Here is a 20913-nt window from a genome sequence, read left to right on the forward strand (position 1 = left end):
TTTTGGAGGAGAGGTGGGGACGGGGGAGGGAGAGAGGGAGGGAAGGGAAGAGGGCTGCGGCTCCGGGCAGCGCCGGGGCCACCTCCGGGGTGGATGCGCGGGGAGAGGAGCCAGTGCCCGTGCGCTCCCTCCGCCCCGCGCGGGGGCGGCTCCTGCCTGCCCCTGCCCCTGCCCTGGGGGCAGCCCTCGCCTCGTCCCCCGCCCCGGCGGCGAGGAAGGACGGGGTGCCCGCCCTCCCTGGGAGAGACAGCGGGCCGACGAGACTGCACGCGGCGCCGGGGCGAGAGTGCCCGTCCCGGCCGGGAGCGAGCTCCGGGGATGCTGCGGAGACAGGACCCCAGCCCGTCGTGCTGCAGCCGCGTGCAAATGAAAATAATGCGAGGATGTGGTGCGGTGAGCGCTCGCAGGTATAACATTTCCCTCACAAAAACGTGGGGCTTGTAACTCCATCCCTTCCCCTCTTTGCTGCTGTTTCCTATCAGGCATAGGCACAGCATTGGCACTCCTCATCTTGCTCTCCAGAAACCAACCCAACAAGGATCTAATCGCAGAAGTTCTCTTTCTCGTACTGAATTGTTGATTGTCACTTTGGAAGCAAGGCAGAGGCCTGTTTTGTGAGGTCAAGGTGTGATTCAGCCCCGCAGAAAGTAATTTGCTTTAAATGGGACTTGAAAACACAGTTAGTTATGGAAATACAAAGTCATGGTGCTGTTGCTACCAAGAAATGCCTGTGTCTAAAGCTCCCAAGACAGGCAGCTGCAGCTTCTTAGGAGGTAGTTGGTTAGCAGGCAGTAAAGCCAGTATGTGTAGTTTGTAGTGACGCAGAGGGGGAGAAGCAGCCCTGATACCAAGAGTCTGGTGAACACAGTGGAGACCAGGCTACAGGAGACTAATTTTACTACTGCCTACACTGAAATAGGAAGCATTTGGATCCCACAGATCTTGAGATCACTGTGTGCCACACTCAAGAGATTGAAATAATTTCAGGAAGGGTGTATGATTCTCCATGAAGCAGTGAACACACACACAAGCCATTTGTCTGTGGTTATCTTCTGTTCACCCTGTGGCGTATCTTTAAAAGCTAGCATACCTTAATTTGAATGCCACTTGACTCTGTGCTGGGATACATGAGTTGGGTGAGCAGGAACCAGTTGCTCTGTCATCTGTTCTTCAAGTAGCCTTCTTTCAACAGCATGTGTGGGTGGCCGTTTCCGCCGCTGAGACTGCAGCCAGCCTAGCTTTCCCTGTAGCAGTCCCTAGCTGTAGGAATGTCAGAAGCACTAGAATAATGTCCAATCCAGCTCCTGCTGGGGGGGGCAAATTATTCATGTGTTTGTTCACTGAGTTCCATGCAACACATTATTTGATAGTGTCAGTAGGACCAAGCCTTGCTTTCACCATGTCACTTTCAACAGTTTTCATGTAGCTTGAAGATTTGAGAACAATATTTACCCTGCAAAGTTGAACTATGTCAAAAGGGGTCCAGAGAGGTCCTATTCTGGCAAGTGGTGCACAAATATTCACAAATGTCTCCAGCTGCAGATGGAACTGCAGGAACAGAAATGACTGATCGTCATAGCACTACAGTGCTTAGTCAAAGTGTGTATGAGGTATGACATGTATTACATCATCTAAGGCATGTTTTGGGGTTTTTTTCTTTCTCTTTAATGAACATGCATCTGCTTTTCTTCTTTCCCCATTGATCTTGCTGAAGTTCCCTGTGCAGAGCAATGCCTTAGTGCCAGGATGACTGAACTCGTCATCTACAAGGTGAAAAGAAAAACTGAGTTGAAAACTGAGATGCTCTTGAAGGTGCTGACAAAAGACAGCGTGAAATGCTGTCACCTCTCAGATGGAGGGTGGCAAACAACCATCCCTGTGTGGTATGTGGCAAGAATCTTGCAAAATGTCATTGCAGGTATGAGGAGCTGAAGCGTTTTTGTAAATCACTTGGCTTGGCACTTGTTAAAACAGACATACAGCACAGTTCCTTATTTTATTCAAACCATGTTCTAACACAACCAAATATGAGTCACCAACACAAATACCAGTTAGTATGTACTTGGTAGGAGAATTAGATAATATAAGGTCATATATCTTTCTTTTCCTCCTTCCTTTACAAGGAACTGTTATCCCTTGCTCTTTGTTCTTCTTCTTCTTTCATCTTTTTATCTTTTCATACATTAAATCCCAAATGGGCTATATCACAGCAGTATCTTTATTCTAATCAGCTTCCTGATTATCCGCTCTGTTGTACTGATTACTTTCTTCCCCAGAACCCTTGTGATGTCACTTAATCTTTTCAGATAACTCAACAAATAGCTTGTGTTATCCGATTTCTGGAGGAGAGAGTAAAAGGTGTGAATCGCCCTCAAATTTAAAACTATGAGATTATGTGGGGGAGTGGTGGCGGTAAAGGTGAAAGCTTCATAGTAGGGACTTATAAAACTTCTGCTATTCTTAATGACTGATAGAGAAGAATGTTTGATATTGATGCTGTGTAAAGTTTCACTAGACTTTAAGAATGATTTAAAAAAAAAGGGAGCAGTCTATAGATAACACATTAGTACACTGAATCCAAATGCTGAAATGTAGCTTGCACTTTTCAGGAGGCAAAAGGTTTGACTTTTCACCTATGTTACTTTAATTCCATTAATTTCAAAGACATTATTCTTGATTTATGCAAGAGTTGGAATAAGATTTTTGTTTTCCACCTATGGATCCTGAGGTAAATTAAATTTTACGGAAAAGCTGTAGTAAAGGAATGATATGGTTGCAAAATCAGGCACCAAAACAGTAGGAAGTAGAACAATTTGTCTACATAACCTTATTTTGGATCCTGATTTGTATGATGTGATCACACAGAGTTGTTCCACAGGTCTATTCCTCAATAAGTGTGTACAATGAAAGATGGGTGATCAGTGGGCAAGTACTGATCAGTGGGCAACTACTCAATGCCCCTTGTACTCATGCTCCAGCTCATGCCTTATTTACTGCAGATCATTTAAGCTGTGCACTGCCGATAGAATTTTCTTTTGCTTTTTAAAAATACACTTTGCATTCTAGCTTTTAAGTGCCTTACGGTATGAGTGAATAATGTCTTTACAACATCCCAAAAGGTATAAAGTTGTTTTTGTTTTCTAGGAGGAGACCTGGGGCACTGAGTTTCATTTCAGAGACGCTCGCTCATTTTAGGTGCCCATTGGAGATGCCTTTGGCCTGATTTTTCAGTGTACTTAGTATTAGACAGTTAATATATATCTATTTTATTGTTCCAAGCAGAGTTCCCTTTGACTTCAGTTGCAGTTCTGAGCACTCAGCACTTTGGTAAATTGAATACTGGGCATTTTAATTTGAATCCCTAGAAAAATGAGCAACACAATTAGTGCTCCTCATATGGAGCCAGCTTGGGTGTGCCTGCACCTGTGGTAGAGACATGCCCTCAGAGCCTCATAAACTACCAGAAAGGAGGCAGGTGTTATTTACCCTGTTTGGCAGATGGAGATGTACAAAGAGGTTAACCCTTTTATGCAGGATCGAACAGGAAATCTGTGGTAGGACTTGAAAGTGAAGCCAAATCATTCATGTGACCACAGAAATGACTTTACTCCCTGTTTTGTGGATGTGTATTAGCCAGTTTGTGTGGGACTAATGTTAAGGGTAGAACAATTTGTATTGACCTCCAGATGTGTTTAAAAGAAAAGTAGTTGAATGTTTGCTTTGGATTACACAGAGTACACAAAATGCTTTGGTATACCAGACAACTTCAAGAGCTAAATTGCAGTTTGCTTCCCGCGTTTGCTTATGTTTTGTTGTGAAAAATAATTCAGAGGGTTTTTTGGTAACATTACCTTGTGGAGGGATATAGTCTCCCCACATGGGCTTCAGCCTGTGTGTATTTTAATTGTGTCTTTAGCTTGTACTGATATTGGCATGTGTAGCAATAGTTGAGGAAGAATCTGTTTGTTTAGGACTATCTCTTGACATGACAGAAACTCTGTGTGCACCAGCATCCTCACTTTGCCAGCCAGCCTCCCTACTTCTGTGTTGTCCTGTTGTTCCTCAGAGCTCCACAAGCCTCTTGGCATCGATCCCACTGAGGGTCTCATGCAGACATACTGCCTGAGGGAATCTTCTGAGCTGTTGACATCTGGCAGATGTTTAGAAGGATAGTTGGAGGATGCAGAACAGTCACATGTGGATTGAGCCAAGCCTAACACAAGCCATTATCCTACTCAAGGTAAGGCAAAGTGCAATTCTTGTACCTGTCACTCTTGTTCATCCTATGCCCAAAAAGACATGTACTGAGCATATCCTTTCATGTAAAAGGACTAAGGCACTGCTTACACAGTTCTGCTATGACATGGGATGGAGCCTTCTGCCATTTTTTGGAAATGTTAAGTTCGACCATTAAAAATATCCTGAAAGTGGACTAAACCTAAATCCTTATGTTGCCCACACTGGGTGGCGTTAGTTCTGCGCTAGCACTGTTTGCCAGAGAATGCATTGTATTGTATGTCCCTCCGTGAGGTGACTGTAAGTAAATTGCCATCGTCCAGGCATTTCGTCTAATTAGCAGAGCAGCTGCCTTTGAAAACATTCTTCTTAAGGGCTGATGTCTCAAGGATTACTTTATTTAATTAGAAAGAAACAAATCAGTGGTGGGAAGGTCTCATTCTAGAGTTCAGAGAATTTGATTTGAATTGAAAAAAATGACTTTTTGAACTGTAGCTTACATGGTAATGGATAGGGAAAAGGAAGTGAGAGTGCAGCTGACAGATACAGCTTCTGCTACAAAAACAGGTTTGAGTTGATGGAGGTCTTCAGAAAGAGGAATCTTCTAAAAACACGAGTAAAATCCTGCCTTCAGCTATGAGGGATTAGGAGATGTCCATCTGTTTTTGTGATTATTTCTGTTTATTTTTCACAGGGTTGCAGATTGAGTCTCTTGTGACACTCCCAGCACAACGGTGGGGATTGCAGGGAAGGGAGGAGGGAGGAGGCTTTGCTGACGACTGTTACAAGCTTAGCATGAAAGTGCTCATTCTTGTCTCTTTCCAGTTTATGGCCTCCACATGAAATCTTTGTAACTAAAACCCCATATTTTGGACCACATAAAAATGTATGCATATCCATAAATCTGTGGATAGATAGGCAAACTGAGGGGGCACATAAGCAACTGTTGCACAGATGGGGACTCAAGAAGCACAGAATATGCAGGAGATTGGAGAAAGTGGTAAGGACCAGAAATCCAGGTAGGCAGAAAGAGTGGCACCCAGTAGCCAGGATGAGCCTGGGGACAGAAGGCTGAGAGTTAAGCCAGAAAACAGAGTTACGGGCATCAGTATTCAGAAAGAATGGGAGATGTGGGAACCTAATAGAGAATGGAAAAAAAGTGATACAATTTGGTGTGGCTATAATGGCTTCTTGCCAAGGATCTTGAAAGCATTGCCATCCTAAATTAACAGGGAAGAAGTCAAAGCACAAAGAAATCATTTGAACTGCAAGAGGTCTAAGTTTACAACAGAACGTAACCAGAGGTATCTGGGGAGCACATGTGAGTATGGTTGGCCTGGGGCCAGTGCTCAGAGAGTTGCTGCACCTCCACGTGTTCATGGCCACAAAGCTGGTGTAAGACTCTTTGGAAATAAAGGAAATTTTTAATTTGGCTTCTTTAAGAATGAGATGCCAAATGTGGATGCTGGGTGCTTCTGCCACGGGATGGACAGACCTAAAGGGAGGAGCTGGGCCAGAAGGCTGTCCCACAGAGACAGGAGTAGGGCAGTTTTTGACGAGGAGCTATCAGTAACTTGCTGCCGAGAGGGGCAGCAGTCCTTCCCCATCACTTCAAAACCTCACCTCTGTTCTAATGGAAGGAGCCAGGCTGGCTGCTTGGGCTGGGGCACAGGCAAAGAGGAAATGGAGCACGGTCATTCTGCTGTCTCTGCGGGCTAGGCCTGTTTTGTCCGCTCTGGCACTAGCCCTCCTCTGATGTGGCTCATAGCCTTGCACTGGATTGTGCTCACTTGGTGCTGATTGCCCTTTTTCACCTCAGCTCCTGCTAAGAAGAGTTTGCAGGTCAATACTTGCTTGAAAACAGGCACACAAAACCAGGACACAGTCTGCCTCATGCTGTTACATCAGAAGCCAAGGAGAATAATGATTATTTCTCCACATCGAGTGATACCTTCTTTTACACCTATTGATCTCGTTCAATGGCATCCTAATGAAAATTCAGAACTGACTGCTGGTCAGTCCTGATATTAGTCCCTAATTCTCTCAGCCTCCCTCCTTTCCATATTTCCTCCCACCAACTATAGCTTGTATTTTTTTCCCAACAGAACCTCACTTTCTTCCTGTCTTCCTGATTTCTGTAGGCTCTGCAGCAATATTTTTCTGCCCTCATTATCATTCATAATGCTTAGCAAGTTCACATCACCTGGAGATTTCATTACAATATTGTTTAAAACCATCTTCCTGATTGTTAATGTTAAACGTGAATTCCACCAACATTGCAGTACAGTTCCAGACACTCCTCCCAGTTTGGTCTTTGCTCTTCATTATTGCTTTCCCTTTACTTCATAACCTTTCAACAGCTTTTCAGTATAGGTGATCATGTTTGCATATCCAAGCTGCCACCTTTTTCTGTTTGTATGCCAGATTACTCCAAGTGATTTGTAATCCCTCATTCCAGGGTCTGCTCTCATTCTTACAGGCGCACCTTACTTTTACTTATGAGCTTTTCTGCTAATATTGGAAATACTTTTGGATTGCACAGCTGTCTTCTAAAAATATTTGGAGTCACAGTCTCTGCTGTTTTGTTGAATTATTAATTTATCATTTTTATTTTCCTCTAGTCCAAGGGATCCCAGTTTTCTTCTTTCACTTGTCCAGCATTAATAACAAATGAATCCATCAAAGCCTTTAAAGTTACACCAATCAGAGAATTGTTGTTCCATTGCTTTATATTTCACATCGGACGCTTCACATCAGATTCTTAGCTAGCATTTGCATGTGGATTTGCCTTTTCACCATTCTTTCTGTGTGTGTGTGCACATGTGTGTGTAACTCTCTATGATCCTTCTATTTTCAAAGTTCCATACTTCTCTGAAAAACAAAGCAAAATCTGGTGTATGTAAGGTCTAAGCCGACTTTTTTGAAAAAGGAATGTATTTCCAGCAGGAAAAGCTACATGCCAGTGTGCAGTTCCAGAGTATAAAGTATTCCTCCTGCCCCACTGCAGGATTCCACTGATTAACTCTGGGGTCTTATAAAGGAAGGGCACTACCTTTATTCTGGACAGATGTAGCTTAAAGTTTAGTTAGTGCAAAACAATCTCAAATAGTTTTTCCAATGAGAATAAAATACAATGCCAGAAAAAAAAGGGAGAAAAAAGGGTCCTTTCATAGTGATGTATCGACAAGCTTAGTTAAGGATGGTGAAAGTTTTCAGGACGTATGGTTAGAAAGCCCTAAGGCACCTATTCAGCAAGATATGTAAACACTCACCTAACTCTAAATAGGTAAGTGGTTCCACTGAAGTAAAAAGTACTACTTCTATGCTTCAAGACAGGCACATGCTTTAGTATCTTGCTAAACTGAAGCCTAAAGACCCACTAATTTTAATCTTGTCAAATGCTTCTGCAAATTCTGGGTCAGAGCATTCAGAACAAAACATCTTTTGTTAAAAATAGTTAGCTTAAGGATATCCAGGAGGAACATGGAAAGAAAGAGGAATTCCTCTTACTGTTTCACAGCATGCTGACTTAGCTGCTGTTCGTATTTATTTGCATTGGAGATCTGTGCAGGTAGTGGGGGTTAGACTGCAATGCAGAGGATGGCATGGTAATGTACTTTTATTGACTAACAGGCATTGAACGCATTCAGATAATTCACCCTTAGCTTGCTGGATGCTCATAGGCCTGCTCCTTTTGGACTCTTTCACTAAAAAGCAGAAAAACCAAGCCAACAACCTGCTGACTTGTGAGGACTCTGATTTTATTGGGCATGCTTTAAAATGTGTTCTTTTTTCTAGGAAAGATAAAATGGGGCAGATCCAGTTTGCTCCACTGATGTGAATGGTTAGTGGGAATATTTTTGTGAGTTTTGTGAGCTAATAAGATTTATATGATGGTGTATAAGAATCACACTGAGCACTGTGGCAACTGGGAAATGTTTTTACTTAAATGACTTCTTTTGGAAAGTGCAGATGTGTGTATCCCCACAGAAGCACGTCAATGTCAGCAACATCTGAGATGGGAGAAGAAGCCTTATCAAATGCCTTGTTTCACTCCGATAATGTTAAATCCTTTCCTTTTGCTAGGATGGAAGTGTATGAAAACCCATATAATGAATCCTGTGTTTCAACCATTGCTTTGCCTCTGTTTATAAGAAGGAGCAGACATATGCAGAATATGCCTTGGGGAGCGTGCTTTCCTGCTGAGTCTACCCTGAAAGAATTAGTCAGAGAGCTTCAATTGTGTCTCCATTTCCCAAAGCTGGGGACTGTCTGGGCCCCATAGCTAGGTCAGTGATAAAAGCATAGCAGAGATTGCTTCAGCATTATAAATTGGCAAAATTTACTGGTGTATATCACACCACCGCAGTATTGCTAAATGCATCAGTGGAGCAATATTATGGCAAATGTTTCTCATCAACAAAGCCTTTGCTTCATTTTTTCATGTCTAAAAAGAGCAGTGGCAAACTAAATTAGTGATATTTATTTCTTTTTCACTTCTTTCTTTCCTGTAAAGGTTAACTAAACTAGCTACTGAATAAAATTGAATTACTTTACAGACAATGGCTCTTTGCTCTTAGGCATATTGCAGAAGAGCTGTGCTGTCAGGAAGATGGTGCTTATTCTGTGAGACTATATTTTCAGCATGTTAGGCAACACCAGCAGGTTTGCAAAACTTCCAGTTGCGTATTGGTACCAACAGTTAGTGTTTTGCACGCTTTGCCATTTGCATGTAGGGTCTGCTGAATTCATCATCGTCTTTGCAGCAGGGTGGTGATCAGGGGCAGTTATAAGTCATTAGCAAGCTGTGGAAAAACAAATGGAAAACTTACAAGCGTGCTGAGACACTGACTGTGTGCTCAGCAATGGGATGGGCTAAAGCACGTATTGCACATTCCAGGATGGGGAAGATGAATGGGAGATGCATAGCTGATCTCTAATTCCTCTGCTACTGAGGCTGTGGAGTTTGTGCTTTGTTTAACATTTCTGTTCACAATTTTTTTTGTGTGAATAGGCTGTGAACAAACACCCACAAACACCCACACATATACATTATCTATACCCTGACTTTGCCATGTCATCCTCTCTACACCTTACTCCTCTTTAGCAAATTTGTGTTTCTTGTCAGGTGCCTCTGAAGATTCCTTGGTTACATTCTTAATTGGATTTTTTATTAGACTAGTTTGATTGCAAAGTACATTGCCATGTGAACACCTGGGAAAGACAGGGGACAGGACATTGTAACTAGAGCTTTTTATAAAATACTGGGTTCTTAAAATCATTTAAAGTATTATAAATGAATATCAGCAACTCATGGCCAAGTAATCCTTAATCATAATTTGATTGCCAAAAGACATATAACAGTTAATTGGACATGAGATGATTTGGTATTTTGTGAAACACATACTACTATGTTCTGTACATACTACTGTACATAACATCTCATTCCCTCACCACAGGAGATCCACATGGCCTCATTCTCTTTCCACATGTCTTTCTGATGTAAGAATGTGAGCATACAGGGCATCTCTTACTTGTCTTGCTGTCCTTTTGGCTGCAGTGATACCAGGTACTCTTCCCACCTGTGCCAGGCTATAAAATAAGCATCTTGGGTCTCACCTCCTGCTGAATGTTCTTATACTCAGTTTCAGAACATTCAGAACATTGTGGAGGGCTTGCTTGAATGGAGAGGAGTAGAGGAGCTTACAGAATTGATAGACGCCTATGTCAAGAGGGTGCTGGGTTAAATATGCATCAGGATTGAGACAGCAGAGAAATTCTCCCAAAGGATTCCACTCTAATTCCTGGAGAAGCACAAGTAACACTAGAGTGTATTTTGGTTATGGCACTGCTAGAAAATTTCTCATGGTAGTGACTCAGTACTCCCTACATATAAATTATTTGTCTATTAAAGCTATTGAGCCAGGTCCACTTTGAGCATACCTGAATACAGCTTGAAAAATGTCCAGGGAATTAAGCTTTGTCTGAGCTTGACCTACTGCCTGTGAAACAGTCTCCTGTGATTGATAATAGGTTTTCTGGACAACAGACATGCTGTCATTGGGAGTGGGCGCAGCACAACTGCAGGAATTGCTAGTGCTCTTGTTCCACTGACTGAGATAATTGTGCTTTGGTGTTGCGGGCACAAATGTTCTCTGAAATACCAATGCCAAAGAGTTGGCAAAGGAATTTCAGAGGAGCGTTTACACCTCACGTGGGGGCTTTTGTAATTATTTTTATACAACACTGTAGACCAGGATGCACTGGTATGCAGTTACTGCCAAATGTATTGGTGTGAGAACCAGAAAAGAATAGCACTGCTACAAGGTAAGTATGACTTTTAGGTCAGCAAGGGGCAGGCATTTCTAGATCTCAGTCAAAGGTTTGCCTGACTGCCTGCCCCACTACATTAATTTAACCTGGAGCTTGGAGAAGGGATTTGAAGATGCAGTGTCTATTGGAAAGTGTTTCCACAGCTAGATATTTAAGAATGATTATAGAAAAAAAATCAGTAACACCATCAGGAATCCTGAATGACATGGAGAGAAATAGAGGAAATCAGAAGTCACTTAAGGGATTAAGTGAACCTCCAAAAATTATTCAGGTCATGTTTGGATTTGGTGGCTTGTCCTTCTCCTGTCTGCACATGTTTGCTCTTCATCTCTCAGATCTGACATTCTTCACTCTCAGGACAGACTGCTGCTATTTCTGTTCTCACTGACCATGGGAGCACTGTGCCATTTTGGAGCTCTGCAGTGAGCTGCTACATAAGCCCAATATGTGTCCAGAGATACTCCTTCAGGTCCTAGCAGGACTGTGTGAGTGTCATTGTGTTGGCATCCCTGAGCCTCAGCACTGCTCTAGCACAGCCACGCTGTTTGTAACTGTAGTGCTAGCTCATGGCCCCACGCCATGGCTTGGTCATCCCGAGAGCATTGTGCAAGCCTGCCTGAGAAACACCATAGCTCTCTCACATCCATGCCTTCTGCAGCAGCTTGAGTAAAGTAGGATCAAGTAGCACAGACTCTTTTCTTTCCTTTTACTGAGCTGAAATTATCCATCAGGTCATTTCCATTCCTGCTTCCCAGATTCCTCTTCCCTACAGCACTGATAAATTTCCTCTTTCTTCTGTATAGATACAGTTCTTCAAAAGCTCCTTCTCAACAGAGTAGATACATAGCAGAAATCCTTACCCAGAGTTTGCCTTGCAAAGGGGAGGAAGTTAGTGCCCAGACCCACATTAGCAGCAAGGTAGATCTTTTTTTTCCTTAAGTGAGACATTAGTGCTTTTTTAAGCTTTGCTAGGTATGCCAGAAGCCCGAAGACCAGCCCTCTCCAAACATCAGTGTGGATCAAGTTTTCTCCATTTGCTCTTCCAAAACAGAGGCAGCTGCTATCCTCGTTGCTACCATGAAGAACATCTGCCATCTGTTATCAAGAGCCTGAAACCTTAGCTAGCAGCTACACTGCTGAATGTTTTTAATACGTGTAAAATAACACTGACGCACCAGCTGCAGTACAGATTAAGGACAAACACAGAAACACTTGCAAAAACCAAAGCATCTCCGCATGTGTGGGCACTCAAAGAAATATTTCGTCTTCACAGAACAGGATGTTTTAAATTAGATGTTCAAATCTCCTTCCCTGCAAGCAAATTCTTGTGTAAATCCTGTAAAGCTCTTCCTAGAGAAAATTTGGAAGGCTAGATTTGCTTTGTGTACATTTTCTGTTTGCTAATCAGCATATTCCATCGCAGATCCATCCTGGCTAGAAGACAGTAAGCCACCCCTCCCAGGACATCAAATTAAGGACAGGCAACAGGAAGTTGCTCTGGAAGCAATGTTGAAATGAATGGCGTTGTCTCTTCTCTCCACTACAGAAGGTGAAATGCAGAGGAGATGGCAGGCATTACTTTTCTATCCTATGACAGAGATTTGGGATGAGGTTCTGGTTGTCCCCTGGATGAATGTGGGAAAATGAGGAAAGAAGATGAGACTCAAGAGGGTGTAACGGAGAAGGAGATGCTCGCTTCCCTTTCTAACATTGCTGAAGAGAATGAAGGTAGGACAAAAAGACACGCTTTGCTCTCTTGCAGGCTGAGAAGACAACTGTCTCAGACAAACTCTCAGAGCATTCAAGGACACCAGCTGAATCATACAGCAGGTTTTCTGGAGAACAGTTGCGGTGCAACTTCAGTCATCCTTTTTCCAGCATGCAGAGCAGCAGCTTGCCCCTTGTAATGGTGAAGGTGATGGTGATAGTCAGAAGTTGGAAGGTATTGGTTTCCTGCTGGAAAATGGGCCTCCTCAGTTTGAAATGCCTTAGTTTGAAATGCTTTATGCCTACCCCAAAGAACGCTCCCCACCTGATGCTGATATCAAGTCAGTTTTGCACACTAGGCTGGACTTGGAACACTTCAGTATTTTTTGCAGCACTCCTGCATCTTTGGTGTTTGTGTTTAGGCCTGTCACTTCATCTATCTTAGGCACACTGCGAGCCCCCTAAAACAGTCCAGTCGTGTGATGTGACCCCCAGGAGCTTGTGCTCTGGGTACCCATCTCTGGAGGGGGGATAAGGGTTGCTTCCCTATGTAACTGGTTTCTGGGCTAAGTTCTCCAATGAAGGCTGTCATTGCTAGTATGTGAGCTCTCAGCCTGATAGTGCTATGCTTCTCACTTGTTTCAAAGTGAATTTTACTTACATGTCTGTCAGGGCTTATACCCACCACCCCTTGTTCTTTTGGCTTTCCACCTGTGTGTGTGTATGCAGTGTGGTTTCTGAGAGGGTATAATACCTCTGCTATCAGAAAGCAGAACCTTTAATAACCTCTGGGGTTTTATAATCCTTTCTTTCATTTCCTTTTAAATTAATCCAACCCTATCTTGCTGCGACATATGAGGTGCTCTGCCTAAAAAGACATAAATGTGATTAGATTACAAGGTACTTCAAAGGTGCCCCACCTTCAGCTGTTTGTGAGCTGCTTAGAATTAGTCAACTGTGTGGCAATGGACAAAAGTCTTATACCAAGGAGGACTTTTCCCTTTGGTTGAAATTCCAGGATGTGCCCAAAACTCCACAGCTGTTGTGTGCAATACAGTCATGTCAGCAGGAAATCTGGGGACTTTTAAAATTTGTCCTGTTTTGACATGGCAGCTCTGCTCCCTACAGTTTATGCATAAAATGCAATGATGCCCTAGACTGGAAGGTTGGGAATATAATAAATGCCATAAGTGCAGTTCAACTCTGATCCTGCTGCCATGAGAAGTCAATATGTAGGTTTCTTTCCCCCCAGGATTTCAGCGTCAGCAGAATCCACCCGACAGATGTGGGAGCACCTCACCTTGCCACTGCTATCTCTTCTCCCAAGATCAAAGTTACCATCCCTTCCCCCCTTCACCTGAGGGAGTCGCAACAAACTGATGAAATGCTTCCCTGGGAATAACTCAGTCAGGAGAAAACTGCAAACAAACAAACCAACCAGCCAAAAAGACGAAAGGAGGCTCAACCCATAAGAAGCAATGCAGGAACAGAGTGGTTAGTCGGTTGGCTTCAGATCCAATCCACCAAACATCTGATTTGCTGGATTATTTGCTCTAAGCTCAGACACCATGCTCAGCATTGCCCTTCAGCCCTCCCAGAGGCACCCCACAGCTGTGTTTTTTCATGGTATCTCCGAGTGATTGAAAACTCTGGACCTTAGAAAATGTTCCTTCATGAAATGAAAGGAGGACAGGACCGAGTTTTTGCTGCATGGCGCCTGACCTGCTTTCCAGTGTGTGTGCTGTTGTGTCAGGACAGCCAGTAGCCACAGAGGAACGTGGAGGTGGAGGCCAAGGTGTACATACTGGAGAGGGCACATGGGTGAGGTGCAGTCTTGTAAGACATATCTCCTGTTTTGAAACTGGGGTTATTGTTTGTTTATGGGAAGATGCTAGTTTATGCTTTGATCGTTTGCATGGTCCAGAGTGACATCTAATGGCACAGTACCAGACTGCACCACGTCTGGGGAGAGCTAAGTGGACAAAAAGCTATAGTTGCCAACCATTTATCAAGTGACAAGGGCAAGGTAAATTCTGTCAGGGGTGAAAAACCAAATAGACTGTATTAAACTAAACTATAACACTATTTGTAGCCATACTTCGATATATATTACCTGAATAAAGCTGGGAAGTTAAGTAGTCTAAAGGTAGGAAGTGGCAGAGTTAAGCTGTCTGTAAAAATGTAAAATACTTCACATCATATGTTAGGTTAATGAAATATCAGTGAGTTTAAACAATATGAAAGGAGGAAGTGAGGACAATATTCCAGAAAGGAGTCAATCCCAAATATTCTATTTGAGTTTCATGTGATGTACATCTTTCACATATAACTGCTTTTATAAAAAATGACAAGATCCTACAAAATTGTTTTGCCAGAAACAGCATATTCCAAGAAAATATGCTCCATCAAATATTTTCAACCAGTGCTGTGTAGTGGCATCATTGTTTTGAACTGTGCAAACTGTAGATCAGCGGTCTGTCCAGTCTTACCAACGTGGAAATACATTTACATATGCTGTATGAATTCCCTTTTAGGCACCAGTAAAGGCAATTTTGCACCATTAATTAATGTTGCAAGAAAAATACTTCATGTGTTGTGTTCAAGTGTAGGAGACTGACATTTAAATTATATAATCCCAAATAAGGGATAACAATAGCAAGAAAAGCTTTGGAATTATTCGAGCTAACTTTTTAGGGAAATAGCAGTTTCTCTGTTTACCTTAAATTGATTGAGTTTTATTTGCAGTAATGGGCATTGAATGATATTCCATTTAGAATAGTTTCAGAATTGCCAAATTAAAAGGAAAAATTGAACTGTATTATGTCTATATACATATATCTATATACATATATGTGCGTATGCTGGTGTATAAAACGCAGTTAGTGGGTTGTGCATGGTACACTTAAAGAGTGTCAATGCCTAAAAAGCATTGAAGCACACAGAGTTTTAAGGTAAGTTTTTCATCTCTGGTATGAATTCATAAAGCAAAACCACACCTACTAGCACTTAAGACATGTGAATAACATTTGGTTCTGTCCTTAAGAAGGCTGAGCAGCATATGGTGAACCCAGGGAGAAGGTGGCTTTGGTGCGTTTTGTGTCTCTTTAGTCATGACCTGCTGGGAGCATGTTCCTCCTGTGATCCTTTAGAGTTGCAAAGTCATGCTAAAGATAATTTATCAAGGAAAAAGGAATGAGGTTTTGGCTTTTAAAAAAAGATTTCTAAAAAGCATATGTATTATTTTCAAAAGATTATTTTCTTTATGGGTTTTTACATTAGGAAGTTGAGTTTTTAGCTACCTTTTTGCCTAGAAGTCTTTACAGGGTGATTGAAATATTATCATGCTTGTGACAGTGGAGAAGCAGTACAAAAAAATCCTTTTTGCACAACACTAAATTCAGTTGAGGAACTCATTGCTACAGGATGCTGTGGAGACTAAAGTTCACATAGCTAGGCAAAAGAAGATTAGGAAAAATCATGAAGGATTGGTCCACTGGTGGCTGTTAAATGTAGTTGGAGTGCATCCATCACCTCAGGAACTCACAGCTGCTGATTGCTGAAGAACGGGTGTATAAACAGGGCAAAGGATTACTCCCTGACTGCGCCATTACATATATTATATCCCTTAGCATCCAGTATTAGTTACTGGCAGAAATGTATTTCAGCTAGCTGCACTTTTGCTCCCTCCCCTATGGCTGGTCTAATGGCTGATTTTTTGTTACATGAAACTCCAGTAACACCTCTTTTTTTTTTTTGCTCCCACCAGAAACAATGAGCTGAACATAAGCTAATTTTTTTCGTTGAAGTATCAAGTATATTAATTCAGACTGGAAAAGCGTTTGCTTATCTTAAAGTATAAGTGGGCTGTAGTTTTAAAGGTAAATTAGTTACTGTTGTGGCCGTGTCACCTTAACCCTACATCCAATATCTTAGACAATTATTAAGCTGCCAGATCTGGAAATGTAATGTTTTTGGTAGCCTCAGGCTTCCTTTTGCTGTATATTGATTGCGCTCAGAAGGGGCTTTCAGCTGAACATCTCCAGCCCTCAGGCAAGGAGCCTTTCTCTCACAAAGCATTTGGTATCCAGCAGCTGGAGGTGACATTTTTAGACACTGGTCCTTTCTTCAGCTCTGAGGAAGGTGTTTAATTATATATCGTTTCACATCCAGGAAGTAGCCTGGGAATGCACGGCCTACTCTGTAGGCTTGCTTTGTGGAAAGACAAAGAATGTTGTCTTTTCATTGTGTTGGCTTCTTAAAGACGCTATTCCATCTCAGAGGAAAAACTGTATATTATTTGGAGACAAAAGTCATTAGAAACAAGGTATACTTTTTTGAAGCTGAGGTGATTAATCATTGGAATATTTTAAAACCAAAGGGAGGTGATTTACTAAAGGGTTGGAAATAATTTGGAGAAATCCTGAATAGGCTGTGACCTGTTGGAGGTCAATCTGACTGTGATAATAGTAGGGGAAAAAAAAGGCAAAAAAATGTGAGTTGGGATTCTGAGCCACTATTACCTCTCAGGAACAAGACCATACAATTATAATCGATATTTCTATGAAAACGTCTAATCAGTGCTCTGTGCAATCAAAAAAAGGTGTACGTTGAATGCTAAGATCTGTGGAAGACAGTAGATGGCGCAAAGACGTCAGCCAGCCTCCCGGGTTTCCCGGGTTCAGGTCAGGGACCAGACTCCAGAAGGTTTTAGGGTGAGGATGGCAAGAGGAAAAGGACCCTAATAGGCGTGTATCGGTTTTATTGCTTAAAATCCAACAAGGATCATGTATGGGAGGAAATGAAAGAAATTCAATTTATATGGGTGCCACACATAGCATCTTTAAAGTGAATTGTCTGCAAATGCTATCTGCTAAAGTATTTTGATTACAGTGTTTTACAAACATTACACCCCCACCTACACCTTTGTAGTTTTTTGCAGTGTGATTATTTTTAGCTGTTGTGTCCTTCAAGTTTGGACTTTTCCCACTCTGCCTTGAGATGAAACAAAGCCTTCAGAGCTTTCCAAAATAATAAATTACCATGCAGTGCTCTCCCACACCCAGGTTATAGGAGAGGCATATTTAACTCCTTTGTTTCTCATCTCCCCTATATCCTTATTCCAGGGTCTGCACCTTGGATGCCCTATTTATTAGCCTGTTTAAGCTGGGCTAGTCTCTTTCCATCTGTCCCCATTAAAAGTTGCATTCTGGAGCTGAGAAACATTCCCTAACAAAAATTAGGTGTGAATGTTTTGGCGGAAAAAAGCCAATCCTTATGAAAAGTGATGATGACCCAGCATTTCCCGACAAAACGTCCCCTGACAGTTTTCAGAGCAGTGTGGCATTCCCCTGCTTTTGTGGGACATGGGGGTCAGCACTCCAGCCCCACTCCAGCCCCTGGCTCTATGGTCATGGAGTTGTGGGTAAGCAGAAGTCACACAGGGTCTACTCATGACTCAAGTACATCGAGCCGGTGAGTTAGCCAGTTATTATTTACCCTGGCATCTCTATAGCTCTCCACACAGCTGCTGCTGTCTTCACAGCCTTACATGTATGTCAGTCTGAAAGAATCACCAGACTCCCCAAATGGTGTCCCACCATTGTGTGGCTGGGAGAGGAAACCAGCTCAAATGAAGAGTAATAGAAATTTTCTGCTCTAGATCAAAACACTCTCCCCAAATTGATCCTGGCACTTTCTTCATGCTCTGCAATCACTTAGCATCCTCTACTCTGAAGGGTTGGCAACAGCTCCTTATGCTACTGCTCTGAGGTAGGAGACTCAGTGAAGCGCAGGGGAGTAGCAGTTGTACTGTGTGAAGGACTTTTCTGGGGTGCAGGAGGGGAGGTAGGAAAGGGTGGATATGGTGGTGGTGAGTGGTGGAAAACAGGGACAAAGCTGTACCTATATGTAAGGCCAGCTTGGTGGGACAAGGAGGAGAGAAAAAGTTTGGGAAGTTGCGTACTTTAGAAAGCCAAGAGTAGGCAGTGCCTCAGGGATAGATAGAAGTACTTCCAGAAAAGGAACCTGCAGAGACTGTGGAGTGCTCAAAATTGAGTAAAGCTAGGGAGCAGGTGTGAGTATGGCTGGAAAGAACTGGAAAGACAGGTTTCCTACAGAGGAAGGTGGGATCTTGGCAGTAAATAGTTATGGAAGGATGACTAGGCATGCTAGGGATGTTGCTTCCGCACTGAACAGTGGGTGCCTTTTAAGGTGGTGGCACCTTAGAAAGAGACAACCAAGGAGAGGCCAGGCATTGTAAAGAGTATTAGTGTGTCTGTGCATCAGGAACTAGCTGGGAGTGAGCAAATGAGCTTCAAGGATCTTGAATACACTGGGCTGCAGACAGGCATGGCAAGGAGAGGGGCCTGAAGAAGCAGGTGCCTGCCCGGTACATTGACAGAGGAGCTGGGTAACTGCTAGAAGCAATTAGAGATTCTTTGATGAAACAAATTTTATTTGAAAACTAACAACTTTTCCAATGGAAACATTTTCTAGTAATGTGTTGCCTTCAACAAACTTCTGGTAAAATGCATGTAGTTTCTAGCTTCTGGAATGTATGGCTGTTGGACAGTCCTGCTCTCCAGACGTTTCCAGAGCTTTTAGGCTTTTTCTTATTGTATCCACAATATGCCATTGCTTGATTCCAGCCTCATTTACACTGAGTAATGGAGGTCTGTAGAAAGACACTATAACTAGTGCTAATGCAAGCTGGTGCGTCCACCTGATACTGTGATGCTGTGCAGAGACAACAGACTGTGCCGAAAATCATTAGCACAGGATCATATCTGAGGTGATAAATCTACCCTTTGGTTCTCTTGCTTACACAGCTGGCCAGGGATTCACTGCACCCCACTCCACTAAGTGAGGTACATGTCTTGCTCAGCATTTGCTGACAGCTGTTTGCATGGCCACATGCAAACAGTACAAGGATAGGAGTTGTGTCATTGCCAGCACTCCTGATACAGGGGTCAAAATCATATGAATTTGTTGCAAGTCCTCAAAACTATCCACAGTTTATTAGTGTTATCTTTATAAACATGCAAGACAAGTTTTTTACTTAATTGCTGAGAACCAAATAACCTAACTGCCCCTTAATATCACTGCTTGCACAGTTTTACACAGCCATAGGAAAAAGAAACGGCCAATAAGAAGTTCATTGACATACTGGACAAGATTATAACTGCCCTTGATAATCTGTCCCCAGAGAAGCTGATGTTCTCCTTCCAGCAAGTTTTGTACCCTGCTGTGATAAGCAGCCAGAAATTTTTAAAGCTCTTAAATCCTTTGAAGTCAGGAATGATGATGTGTTATTAGCGGAATATCCTAAATCTGGTGAATATGTCATTTTTCTCAGCTTCAAGTGAAAGTATTATAAAATGATCAGGAGGTGTTTTAAATGAAATGGAATGGAAAGGAGTGGAATGAAAAATGAAATTAAATGAAATAAAAAAGAAATCTATCTGCTGCTAAGTGAATGCTAATAAGAAGTATGTGCAATGAACTTGTGTGTGTTTGGATAATACATTTTCTTTAATTCATAATTAAGCTACTGCAAAGTAAAAAATAAGCAATAAAAAGTTAATGCACCCAAAGCAGTCTTAGCCTGGCCTCCATACCTTCATGGTGTTATGTGGTACTCAGTGGCTTTTTCCTCTTTCCACTTAGTATTGGGTCAAATCCACCAGCTCTTCCACTGAAGGGGGAGAGCTTTGGGGTTGGAAGGGGTGAGAGGGGCATGGCCACTGAAGAGCTCAATTCTTCTTTTCCACTGCACCCAGCAAGTGCCAGGGCCATGTCAGGAAGAGTTTTCTCTTACAGCTGAACCTGTTCATCTTTCCTTCGTACCAGATCCCCTGGGCAGGGAGAGCTGGAACAGTGGTGGACTGGTCAGGTAACATTGCTGTGGGCTGTGAGTGTAAGGTACTGAGATGTCACCACTGTCCTTGAGACAGTTATTTCCCCATGGTTTGTGTCAGAGATCCTCACTGGGATTTTATTATTAATTAGTGGTCAGAGGTGAATAAGTTTATCTGCCAAATGTAGACTCAAATAAGGAATATAGAAGCCTCTTCATGATATTTCTTTCAACAAAGGATTTTACTCTCAGTTGTAATTTTTTTTCATTGGAATTGCATGGTTTTGTTTTAAATAGAGCTTGCACTTAGCTTTTCTGAAACAATTAGAAGGAAATGTGAATAATTTGGCTGTTTGCAACCAACAGTTTTCTGTATGCTATACTTAAAGGACACGTGATGTGGAGGATTCCCTATCCTCTCTTTGCCTGGCTGAATGCAGTGACTTAAGGGATAGGGGGCAATGGCGACAAGTTCCTGCCTGGCGCAGCAGGCACATCTCCTCTGTGACTGCCCCACCTTCCCAGGTGCCCTTGCACAATAGGTATGAGGCTCTGCAAGTGGAACCGAACAGTAACGAGGATGATGGTTCATCTAGCTTGGAGGTGTCGCCGAGGTTAAGTTGCCCTATGCCCTGCATCAAAACTGCTTCCATAAAGAAAAAAAGGCGGGTCACTGTCATAGGAGACTCCCTTCTGAAGAGAACAGAAGGCCCAATATGCAGACCAGACCCACTTCTTAGGGAAGTCTGCTGCCTCGCTGGGGCCTGGGTTAAACATGTGAA

The 20913-nt window shown here is 42.6% G+C and overlaps 1 long non-coding RNA gene across 1 annotated transcript; it reads left to right on the forward strand.

Annotated features, from left to right (window-relative positions):
- Nucleotides 1-260: 260 nt before the first annotated feature.
- LOC140649290 (uncharacterized) lies at nucleotides 261-19941 on the forward strand. The gene is made up of 4 exons (XR_012041556.1): nucleotides 261-407; nucleotides 4067-4240; nucleotides 11993-12297; nucleotides 13529-19941. It is a non-coding gene; the product is annotated as an uncharacterized lncRNA (long non-coding RNA).
- The last annotated feature ends 972 nt before the right edge of the window (nucleotides 19942-20913 follow it).

Source organism: Ciconia boyciana, chromosome 3, assembly GCF_034638445.1.
Source record: "Ciconia boyciana chromosome 3, ASM3463844v1, whole genome shotgun sequence".
Taxonomy (NCBI): domain Eukaryota; kingdom Metazoa; phylum Chordata; class Aves; order Ciconiiformes; family Ciconiidae; genus Ciconia; species Ciconia boyciana.